Source organism: Culex quinquefasciatus, chromosome 3 (genome assembly GCF_015732765.1).
Source record: "Culex quinquefasciatus strain JHB chromosome 3, VPISU_Cqui_1.0_pri_paternal, whole genome shotgun sequence".
Classification (NCBI taxonomy): Eukaryota; Metazoa; Arthropoda; class Insecta; order Diptera; family Culicidae; genus Culex; species Culex quinquefasciatus.
The window spans coordinates 114,626,788-114,639,356 of NC_051863.1; the positions used below are offsets into that span (position 1 = coordinate 114,626,788).

The 12,569-nt window shown below is 36.2% G+C and overlaps 1 protein-coding gene across 1 annotated transcript in view; it reads left to right on the top strand.

Moving 5' to 3' along the window:
• The first annotated feature begins 1,467 nt into the window (after positions 1 to 1,467).
• Positions 1,468 to 12,569, top strand: part of LOC6040996 — an 89,401-nt gene continuing 78,299 nt past the window's right edge. Inside the window, exon 1 of the mRNA XM_038263510.1 lies at positions 1,468 to 2,190. The gene's annotated coding sequence lies outside the window, so the exon portion shown is untranslated. The remainder of the gene's footprint in view (positions 2,191 to 12,569) is intronic.

Genomic DNA, 12,569 nt, shown 5'->3' on the forward strand with positions numbered 1-12,569 from the left:
CGAAATCGGTCTTTTTTTTTGAATTTTATTTTTTGTATTTTTTAATCCATCTGAAACTTTTTTGGTTCCTACAGTATGCCCAAAGAAGCCATTTTGTATCGTTAGTTTGTCCATATAATTTTCCTTACAAATTTGGCAGCTGTCCATCCAAAAATGACGCATGAAAATTCAAAAATCTGTATCTTTTGAAGGAATTTTTTGTTCGATTTGGTGTCTTCGGCAAAGTTGTAGGTTTGGATACGGACTACACTGAAAAAAATGATACACGAATAAAATGATGATTTTTTATTTAACTTATTGTCACTTAAAGTTGATTTGAAGAAAAAAAACTATTTTTATTTTTTTTATGTGTTCTTGTGGACATTAAATATCAACTTTACATAAATTTTCCAGGTTGTGCAAAAAATCTTTGACCGCGTTATGAATTTTTGAGCCAAAAATCGAAACATTGGTCGCAAAAATCAGAAAATACCTACTGTAGTGAAATTTTGAAAACGTCCACCATTTTAATGTAATTTTTTAAACATTGTCGCAGTTTTCCATTTTTCAAATTTAGTTCAAAATAAATGTCTCTATTTTGCTTTTTTGAGCTGTGTTGATACTACCCTTAGTTGCTGAGATATTTCCATGCAAAGGTTTAAAAACAGGAAAATTGATGTCTGGAGTTTATTTTGAAAAGGTTCAATAAACCAAATTTTCAGTTTTTGCATTTTGGGTGTTTTTAACACCCCTGACTCAAGGCGGTTTCAAAAACACCCAAAATGCAAAAACTGAAAATTTGGTTTATTGGACCTTTTCAGAAAAAACTCCAGATGTTTTCTAAGTCTCACCCAAACAACCCACCATTTTGTAACGTCGATATCTCAGCAACTAATTGTCAGATTTACAATGATAAAATATGAAACATTCGTGAAATTTTCCGACCCGTTCGAGAACAATATTTAAAAAAAAATAATCAAGACCAACATTTCAAAAGGGCCAAACTTTCAATATTAAATGCTGTTCTGCTTGATTTTTGCTTGAAAACATTAAAATTTGGCGTTACGTGTGAAATAATCATCTTTTTAATTTTTTATAGCTGCTTGCAAATAATTATTCAGCCCAATGACATCTTCTCTAAATGAGTAAATTTGGCCAAATATAAAATGGTTGCCATTTGAACTACTATAAATTAACACTGTTGAAATGTTTAACATGTTTTCTCCACTCAGTCAGCAATAGCTTCACCCACCCTAGAGTTCTTTCCTTCCAACCTTTTCCTCCCCTTCGTCGTCCTTCCCTCGCACCACCCCTCGTCACATCCGTTCCTTTCCGTTATCGTCGCCGTCGCAGCATGTCCTCCGGCCGGTGTCTGGCTCGCGCCCAAGACGCGTCGGGCCGGGTCGGGTGTTGTGTGTTGCTATTCTGTGTTGTTGCGTTTCCTTCCCGGCGATGGCGGGCAGACCCAGCCAGTCAGTCTGCCAGCGACGGTCGAACCGAACAGACGGTCTTGCTCTGGAACAAAAAGTCCTGTGGAAATTCCTTTGTTGGGTCGTTCTTTCGGGGGTTGAAATTGTAACCGTTGTTTGTGATTTGGTGATTCAGAAATGTTTTTGGGTTGAATTTTTGTTCCGGATTGGTTTTCCGCGCACGGACGGAAATTTAATATAACACGCTCACTGTGTGAGAAGAGTGCAAAACAAATTGCACAAATTGCCGAGATTAAAAACAAACAATCCAGTGGATGCACGTGGATGCCGGCGAATTAACGCAGCTCGCAGAGGAGATGCACCACAGCTGCAGCCTGCAGGTCGGGAAAGAAGCGTTGTTGACGGTTAAAATAAATCACGCAGAGCAGAGCAAAGAGTTTCCAGCGATTTCCGCGAGTCAGTGCTGAGTGACGGTGGCCAAGTGTTGTCGTCGCCTAGCAGAGGCAAGCAAGTGAAAAGTGGTGGAAATAAAATTAAACCCAAATATAATATACAAAAAGGAAAAGTGTTGTTTGTAGCCGCAAGAGGGAAGGTGTGGGGTGTGTTTTAAAGCAAATTAAAATCAGGTCGTTCGTGATGTGGGTTCGTTTATTTGTTCTAGAGTGTCCGTCGAACGGATGCGAGTGAGTGGTGGAAGTGACTAAGACGACGACAAGAAAATCTGGATAATTTTTGCTCTCTTCGTAACGTGGTCATGGCGTGGAAAAGCAAAAACTTTGAGGTAAAAATTGGTCTTCATCAATGTAAATACTATCAAATAAATCAAATTTCAAGATATTGAAAAACCAAATGTGCATAGTCATGGGGTGTTTATTTTTTTTCTGTCCATTCTGACTACATCCAAAACCTGTTCATGTGTCCCAATTTACACCAGATAAGGGCACATAATTACAATTCACTCAATAGAAAACATAGAGCACATGTTTGATAAAAATATTGCGCAATTCTCACTTACTTGGACTTCGCACTAAATTATTGCTATCGATCGCACTATTGCGACTTGTCAAACTGGCTTGGGAAATTTTAATTTTCTCAAAAAATGATCAAAGCGAGCCGATGTTGCTCTCCTGTCAATCGCAATTTTAAAGTGCGAATGTCCAGTTTGGTGGAAACTGCGACTGGAAATGTAAATAAACAACTGCTGGTTGCCTAGTTTTTGGAAAGTTTGTTGTCAAAAGTGCGAGAGAAAAGTGCGGGCCAAATCCAAGATACAGTGCAAGGATCAATAATAAAGCTCATACGATAAATTCACGTTTAAAAATTACCTAAAATGATCTAAATATATTGCCAAGCACTTACCGGTGCAATCAGATATGTTTTATGGAAAATGAAAATTGGTTCAAGGTAAAGCTGTATAACACAGTACTAGATTTCACCCTGAACGAAATTTGGATCTCATGATTTTTCATGACCCCACAAATCACCCAGTTTATTATATTTATAAACAACACCATTGTTGATCTTTTAATACAAGTAAATCGTTAGATTTTCTTAAAATTAAGGCATGCAGTGAAGCACTAACAATATAATTCACATTTTTCCGGACAAAGTGTGTTGTTTTTCCTCATTAACATTATTACCCACTGTAGTCGAATTTGACAAAAATGTGACAGCTGTAAAGAGGCTATTTTTGAATTGTTCATAAAATCTTGTTTAACAATGGGTAATTCTCTACCAACTCACACGAAATCGGGAAAAGTTGCCCCGACCCATCTTCGATTTGCGTGAAACTTTGTCCTAAGGAGTAACTTTTGTCCCTGATCACGAATCCGAGGTCCGTTTTTTGATATCTCGTGACGGAGGGGCGGTACGACCTCTTCCATTTTTGAACATGCGAAAAAAGAGGTGTTTTTCAATAATTTGCAGCCTGAAACGGTGATGAGATAGAAATTTGGTGTCAATGGAACTTATGTAAAATTAGACGCCCGATTTGATGCCGTACTTAGAATTCCGAAAAAACGTATTTTTCATCGATAAAAACACTAAAAAAGTTTTAAAAATACTCCCATTTTCCGTTACTCGACTGTAAAAAATTTTGGAACATGTCATTTTATGGGAAATTTAGTGTACTTTTCAAATCTACATTGACCCAGAAGGGTAATTTTTTCATTTAGAATAAAATTTTTCATTTAAAAATTTCGTGTTTTTTTCTAACTTTGCAGGGTTATTTTTTAGAGTCTAACAATGTTCTACAAAGTTGTAGAGCAGACAAATTCAAAAATTTTGATATACAGACATAAGGGGTTTGCTTATAAACATCACGAGTTATCGCGATTTTACGAAAAAAAGTTTTGAAAAAGCTACTTTTTGCGTTTCTCTTTGTTTCGTCGTCCGTGTCTTTCGCGGGTGACCATGAACGGCCATGATCGATGACGACCAACTTTTTCAAAACTTTTTTTCGTAAAATCGCGATAACTCGTGATGTTTATAAGCAAACCCCTTATGTCTATATATCAAATTTTTTGTAATTGTCTGCTCTACAACTTTGTACAACATTGTTAGACTCTAAAAAATAACCCTGCAAAGTTAGAAAAAAACACGAAATTTTTAAATGAAAAATTTTATTCTAAATGAAAAAATTACCCTTCTGGGTCAATGTAGATTTGAAAAGTACACTAAATTTCCCATAAAATGACATGTTCCAAAATTTTTTACAGTCGAGTAACGGAAAATGGGAGAATTTTTAAAACTTTTTTAGTGTTTTTTTGATGAAAAATACGTTTTTCGGAATTCTGAGTACGCCATCAAATCGAGCGTCTAATTTTACATAAAAGTCCTTTTGACACCAAATTTCTATCTCATCACCGTTTCAGGCTGCAAATTATTGAAAAACACCTCTTTTTTCGCATGTTCAAAAATGTAAGGGGTCGTACTGCCCCTCCGTCACGAGATATCAAAAAACGGAGCTCGGATTCGTGATCAGGGACAAAAGTTACCCCTTAGGACAAAGTTTCACGCAAATCGAAGAGGGGTCGGGGCAACTGCTGTGTGAGTTGGCGGAGAATTACCCCAATGGAATTACATTCGTAAAGTTTCAACTAGTGTTGGAAATAAATAAATATGTAAACCTGCATAATCAATTCAACCAGAAAGTTGTAGAACGGAGTTAAATACTGATTAGAACTTGTAGGTGGGCGAAAACTGGGCAATCTCCCCTACAGGCCCTCTATTTTGAATCAGGGCCGCAAAATGGTGATTTTGTGTCAAAATTGTTTTGACCGTTGTAGATATTTTTCAAAGTTTGTGTCACTCCTCTTTCAATATGATTATCAATACAGAAAAAAATTGGCAGAAGATGATCTCAAACGCAAACTAGATTTTTGCAAAAAGGTTGGCATCCTTTCCCCTCAAGGTGGAGGAAGTTTTTTTTTAATAAAAGTGTAATTTTTTAAGTATAGATTCGTCTTTTTACGCGTTTTTACCCTACAATTTGGTCGTTGCTAATTATTTTTCACAGTTTATGTCACAGGGGTAAACCAATTTTTTTTTAAACTTCTAAATTTTAATGGAAATAGAAGTCTAACAAACTGAAAACAATTTAAAATGCATTTTCTGCATTTTAAATCATATTAAGCATGTCTGGGATCAATCAAAAATATCTTCAATTTTTGTGAAATTACAATGTACAGAACCGCAATTTTTTTTTTGCGAAAAAAAATAATCTCTCCAGTTAGGTTTTACGCCGACTCAATACTTAGGTGAGAAATTTGACAGCTTGGCTGCACTGTTTACATTTTTTGCACGTGTGTCTCAGCAAAAATGTGTGTGCGTGTGCGCTCGTGACGTCACGCTGTAAAACCTAATTAGGTTTTACACGAGCGCACACGCACACACATTTTTTGCAGAGACACACGTGCAAAAAATGTAAACAGTGCAGCCAAGCTGTCAAATTTCTAACCTCAAGACCGAGTCGGCGTAAAACCTAATGCTTGTGATTGTAAAATAAGTGGGCAGGTGGAAAATGCATTTTAAGACCCTTTTTTCATTCATATGTTATTTTCATGGCTTGTAACTTTATTTTTATTTTTGTTAATTGTTTTGCTCCCCCTTCCCCTCCCTCGACTGTGGCTAGAGCCGAGAGACATAAAATTAAAAAAAAAATGCAACGGCCTAATTCACTAAATTGACAATGTTTTGTAAACGTTAAAACGTTACTTAATACACCTTTGGGTGGTTGGTGCCTTCCTAACATTCATGTAAATACACACCCAGAAAAAAATGATGGTAATATTCATCAGGAAATGGTGACAACGCATTGTAATGGTGTGATTTCATCAGGAATTGATGAATATTCATCAGTTTCTGATGAATTTTCATCAGGTTCACATTTTTACACATTTTGAAATTAATATTACTCAAAAGAGGTAATATTTAACCAACCAAATTTCAACCTTACAAAATTAAACTTTTTTTGTGTATAGTCAAAAGAGCCTTATTTCCGTTTTACCATGTTTGAATTAAGTTTAATTACTAATTTCGAATGACAGCGTTGTTAGGGTGGTCAGATTTTCGATCTTTTGAACTCGTTGGAAAGGTCTTTTGATTATTCATCCAACGATGGGTTTTAAAAAAGTGTATAAAAACACTTAAGTGCCTATAACTGTTGATAGGGTTTCCTTACAAAACTCACCCTTTTCACAACATACCGGATTTCAGTCGAAATCGTTTTATTTTTAGCATGACTTTCAAAATATTTTACTGAACTTCATGGATCGAACGAGTCCAAAACGAACAAATCGGTTCAGCCAATGTCGAGATAACACTACTCGACAAAACAAAACTTGTATCATGGGAAACACAATATCTTATCGGTTGCTCAGAGAAAATGCTTCCCCGGATCCGATGCAATCGACAAAACTTGATTTTATGTCCACGCGGACTGACGCGAATGTGGTAATTATTTTAACATAAAAATTCGAACAATTTAAAAAGAAACCATGCGTCTCCTCCAAATTATATGAGCCATCTACAAGAATATGGAAGCGCCTGGTGCATAGCCATTTCCTTTAAGCACAACGGAAACAACCAATACAAATGTATAAAAAAGTTGTCAATTTTGGGGGGTCCACAGCTAGCAATTTTCGTACGATTTTTAAAATAAATATTAAAAGTTTAAAATTAAAATATTAAAAAAAAAAAACATTTTTTTTAAATTCATGTGGTTACTAAAATTTTATATATCTCAAAAGTCTATGGATACTTCAGGATGTCCATGGTCATCCAAGGACTCCCTGGAGTTTAGATCTACGAGTCTACCGCCGTAACATGCAAGAGGTTGGCGGATTTTGACCCCGGATCATGTGCGTATAGCATCAGTGCATATGGTAGACTACTATATGAATGTGTGAGGATGTCCATCCGAGGACTCCCTGGAGTTAAGATGGTAGACTCGTAGATCTCCTCCAGAGAGTCCTCGGATGACCATGGACATTCCAACACATTCATACAGTAGTCTACCATATGCACTGATGCTATACGCACATGATCCGGGGTCAAAATCCGACGACCTCTTGCTTGTTACGGCGGTAGACTCGTAGATCTTAAATCCAGGGAGTCCTTGGATGACCATGGACATCCCGAAGTACCCATAGACCTTTGAGATACATAAAATTTTAGTAAACAAATAAATTAAAAAAATATTTTTCAAATATTTTAATTTTAAACTTTTAATATTTATTTTAAAAATCGTACGAAAATTGCTAGCTGTGGACCCCCCAAAATTGACAACTTTTTTATGCATTTGTATTGGTTGTTTCCGTTTTGCTTAAAGGAAATGGCTATGCACCAGGCGCTTCCATATTCTTGTAGATGGCTCATATAATTTGGAGGAGGCGCATGGTTTCTTTTTAAATTGTTCGAATTTTTATGTTAAAAAAATTACCACATTCGCGTCAGTCCGCGTGGACATAAAATCAAATTCTGTCGATTGCATCGGATTCGGGGAAGCATTTTCTCTGAGCAACCGATGAGATATCGTGTTTCCCATGATACAAGTTTTGTTTTGTCGAGTAGTGTAATCGAGTGACAAATTTTTGATTGACATCCCACCACACACAGATTGGATTCTGAGTCGATATGTATATTTGAAGGTTGGTCTACGTGATCAAATTACGAAGCTCAATTTTTGAGTGATTTTATAGCATTTCCTCATTTAAGTGAGGTATGCAAAACATGGTTTTGCAGATATTTTAGGCGAAAATATTTTCACTTTCCTTTAAACACGATACTTATGGCTCCTGCCAAGGGGAAATTTTCGCCCGGCGACATTGTTGCCAATGTCATTCTTTTCATGTGCTATAAATACATAAACGTGTGCTTTCTCTTGGATGCGTAACACAATCTTGTATAGAAAGACGTAACGCTTCAGGTATGGCGTCAAAGTTCCATACTTTTTGTGCTTCATTTTTGATTTGTTTAAAAAAATGTTAGAAGTGACTTCCTATAAACATATGCTTAATAATTTAAAAAAAAAACATCCTGACAGTAAATTAATGTCAACAGCCAAGCCTCTTTTCCTGCCATCACCAGCTGTTATTCATATATAATTCACGAGGACTTGTCTAGTCTAGACAAAATACCCTTAATGTCAGTTTTGTTTTATTTTTTCGTTTTGCGTAGGCTAAGGAAATTTTAAGTGAATAGAAGTGGCCCCTCAGAAGGAGCTCTCGGATTACTTTTTCCAAGATACGATTTTGAGTTGCAAAATGATTTATGAAAAATTAGGTCTGATAAAAGCAAATCAAATTCCTTCCCCTAAGGCTCAGTTTGGGCAACACTTTCAAAATATTTAACTGCTTACATTTCCATTAGCACTAAATTTCCCGAGACACAGCGCCACGACGAACTGTTTGCACAAACTTTCGCGGGTTATAATTTTCAATATTCAATTCGACGAATTTTTGTCCACCTCGAAAACCAACCAGAAAACAATGAAATGGTCTGGTCACATTGTAGTGACTATGAGGTTTCAATTGCGGGAAGCTTTCGGTGGAATTTGGAGATTGCTATTCAAATTAACAAGGCAAGGTCAAATTTCGATGAGAATACTTTCACGTTTGTGTCCCTCGAGCCGAGGTCAAAAAATTACGAAATCTCAAATGTTTGGTTTCAAAGTTTACAGTCTAGATTCACATGTGTCCCATTTCATCTCAGTTGACAACCGTACCAAAATCAACCATCTAATTAGCATTCATCCGCGCATGTTTCTTGTTGAAATTCAAATTTCTCTAATAAACGTCAGCTATGGTTAAAAAGCCTTTTGGATGAAACAACAGTTTCCTAGAAACGAAACCTCCTGCCCAGACCTCTTCACAGCCTGTTCACCCAAAATTAGGCAGATGAGTAAGCAGCAACAGCAGCAGCTTCCGGGAGACTGAAGTTCGCCGTACACACAAACTGAGCAAGCAACAAGAATCCAACCCTTTTTGCGCCAGCAGTGGTGGGAGGGAATTTGGGAATTGTGTGTGTGTGGGTTCGTCATTAATCAGAATTAATATTTCGTGGAAAATTTGCAACTCCCAGTCAGCCAGAGATTGGCGGAAATTGAATCGGGTGTGAGTGGCAAAGCTGGCGCTCACTGAAGCGTGGGTGAAGGTGTCAGGTCGATCAGGTTGTTTTTTTTGCAACAAGTACTCTTTGAACAACTTAAGTTTGATGGAAAAGGGGTTCAGTTTCCTCAGGCGGAGATTTGGTGCAGAAAAAGAATCTAGGGACTAATACCTTAAGATGCTTATGTTTGAAGGTTGTTGAACCTGGTAGATTTGTTAAAATTGCCTTATACTTTATAAAAAAGAAAAATAATATGTAAAAAAGGCATAATACCGATTTTCAGCGATAACTATTTCAAATTTAAAATTCATAAGAAAAAAGAAAAGCAAAATCTTAAAGAACTCAAAGTGCAACTTTTCACCCGAGCACGAACTTTTCTGATTTATGTATCTTGAGTTTGCAGATCTTTGCTCCCCATCCATTCTAGGGGTGGATGGAATCCGGACGGAATCTGGCCCCTTCAAGCAAAGTGTAGGTTGCCCTGTTTTGTTTTTGCCTGCAATCCTCTGACCTCGGCGAACATTTTTTCTTCCACCAAACGTCTTGCCACAAAGTTTCGAAGCCTGGTTATCGAGTGTCTTTTGAAGAATGGCAGCAACAGATCCTTTTCTCACTTTTGCTCCGTGCATGACTCCAACTGATAAGAATTCTTGAGTAGAAGGCATTTCTGGAGATTTTCGTGTTTGAATATTTACAAAGAAGGAAAGGAGAAATAAATTAGGTTTGAATTTTCCGTCAGATTTAAAATTTTCCATCTTTTCAGGAAACCCTCTGTTCAATCGGTCATTAGCCATCATAGACTGGAAGTTTAGCCAGCGCTTAAAAGGTCACCGGTAACTGACCATGCCAACCCCCGCAAGTCAGTGTAGGGTGAGAGATTTGTGGTTGCGGTGGCTGTTTGTCTTGTGGATTTTAGCAAAGCTATTTGGTTCTGACGAGCAAACCACTTGGGCCACAAAGTATCTTGCTGTCGACACCATCAAAAAGGAATTAGCCCTTCTCGATTTTACGATCTTGGGCTAATTTATGCTACGTTTGGTGTTTGAGCAGGCACTTGTGATCCGAAGTTTTTGTTTTTAAAAGATTTTTTGATGAAATCACTAAGTTGAAATTTTTTGAAAGTTATACACACTTAGATTCTCTAACCGAATTCGATATAAGAAAGATTGGAGAAGCATCTGTCGAAATGAACAAAATTTCACCAAACTTCCCATTTTTTTTGGAAATACCAAAAAACTACTTGGAATTACACCAAATAAATGAGAATTACTTTAAATTACTTTGGAGTACTGACTAGCTGCCCGTACTAGCATTTTTAGGGCCTTGATTGATACATTCTAAATCGATATTCAAATGTTGTTTTTCTTTTTGTTCTTTTTGCTTTTCTAATTTGTTTCAAAATAAGATATGGGTAATTCTCTACCAACTCACACGAAATCGGGAAAAGTTGCCCCGACACCTCTTCGATTTGCGTGAAACTTTGTCCTTAGGGGTAACTTTTTTCCTTAATCACGAATCCGAGGTCCGTTTTTTAATATCTCGTGACGGAGGGGCGGTACGACCCCTTCCATTTTTCAACATGCGAAAAAAGAGGTGTTTTCAATAATTTACAGCCTGAAACGGTGATGAGATAGAAATTTGGTGTCAAAGGGACTTTTATGTAAAATTAGACGCCCGATTTGATAGCGTTCTCAAAATTCCGAAAAAACGTATTTTTCATCGAAAAAAACACTTAAAAAAGTTTTAAAAATTCTCCCATTTTCCGTTACTCGACTGTAAAAATTTTTGGAACATGACATTTTATGGGAAATTTAATGTACTTTTCGAATCTACATTGACCCAGAAGGGTCATTTTTTCATTTAAACAAAATTTTTCATTTTAAAATTTTGCGTTTTTCTAATTTTGCAGGGTTATTTTTTATAGTGTAACAATGTTCTGCAAAGTTGTAGAGCAGATAATTACAAAAAAAAATGATATATAGACATAAGGGGTTTGCTTATAATCATCACGAGTTATCGTGATTTTACGAAAAAAAGTTTTGAAAAAATAACTTTTTGCGTTTCTCTTTGTTTCGTCGTCCGTGTCTGTCGCGGGTGACGATATGAACGGCCATGATCGATGACGACCAACTTTTTCAAAACTTTTTTTTCGTAAAATCGCGATAACTCGTGATGTATATAAGCAAACCCCTTATGTTTACATATCATTTTTGTAATTGTCTGCTCTACAACTTTGTAGAACATTGTAACACTCTAAAAAATAACCCTGCAAAGTTAGAAAAAACACGAAATTTTAAAATGAAAAATTTTGTTCTAAATGAAAAAATGACCCTTCTGAGTCAATGTAGATTCGAAAAGTACATTAAATTTCCCATTAAATGACATGATCAATTTTTTTTTACAGTCAAGTAACGGAAAATGGGAGAATTTTTAAAACTTTTTTAATGTTTTTTTTCGATGAAAAATACGTTTTTTCAGAATTCTGAGTACGCCATCAAATCGAGCGTCTTATTTTACATAAAAATTCCTTTGACACCAAATTTCTACCTCATCACCGTTTCGGGCTGCAAATTATTGAAAAACACTTCTTTTTTCGTATGTTCAAAAATGGAAGGGGTCGTACTGCCCCTCCGTCACGAGATATCAAAAAACGGACCTCGGATTCGTGATCAGGGACAAAGTTTCACGCAAATCAAAGAGGAGTCGGGGCAACTGCTGTGTGAGTTGGCGGAGAATTACCCATATAATATTTCTTCCTGATTGTTTTTATTATTCTATTTTATTAAGCATTAGAAGTTGTTTCTGTGATTTAAACATGATATTTTCAGAGTTATTTAGACATTTTTCATGTTCCGGGAAATTTTCGTGAAATTTGGTGTTTTGAAATTAAGGTCCCCGTGAAATTTGAAAATTTCGAGCGTGAAAAATCACTAAGCCTACGGATTACTATTCTGGAACACTGCTGGAAACTCTTTAGGCCGTTGCAAATATTTGTTAAGTTTATGTCCCTCGGCTCTGATCAAAGTCGAGGGAAGGGGGAGCATAAAAAATCGAAGTTACAAGCCTAGGTTTCAACATTTGGATGAAATAAGTGTTTTAAAATGCATTTTACACGCGTCCTGTAGCTTTCCATTATTAGTTTTCAAAATATCACGGTATTGACGGAAATTTTTTTTCGCAAAAAAAAAAACTTTTCATGGTACTGTACATTGTACATTCAAACATGCTGAACATGCTTATAAATGCAGGAAAATGCATTTTAACTGGTTTTCAGTTGATTAAATTTAATTTTCATTAAAATTTTGAAGTTTTTCGAAAAAATAATTGTTTTGCCCCCTGCTTATTCAGACGACTTTGAAGGGGGAGTGGGCGGCGACGTACACTTCGAAAAATATATGCAACGGCCTTTCCAAAAAAAAAAAGTGTTCAACTTTATTTTGTGCCAATATTTCGATTTTCTGAAATAAATGAATTGATTCAAAAATTCATAACTCGGTCAAAGATTTTTTGCACATTCTGGAAATTTATGAAAAGTTGTGATTTGATGCCCCC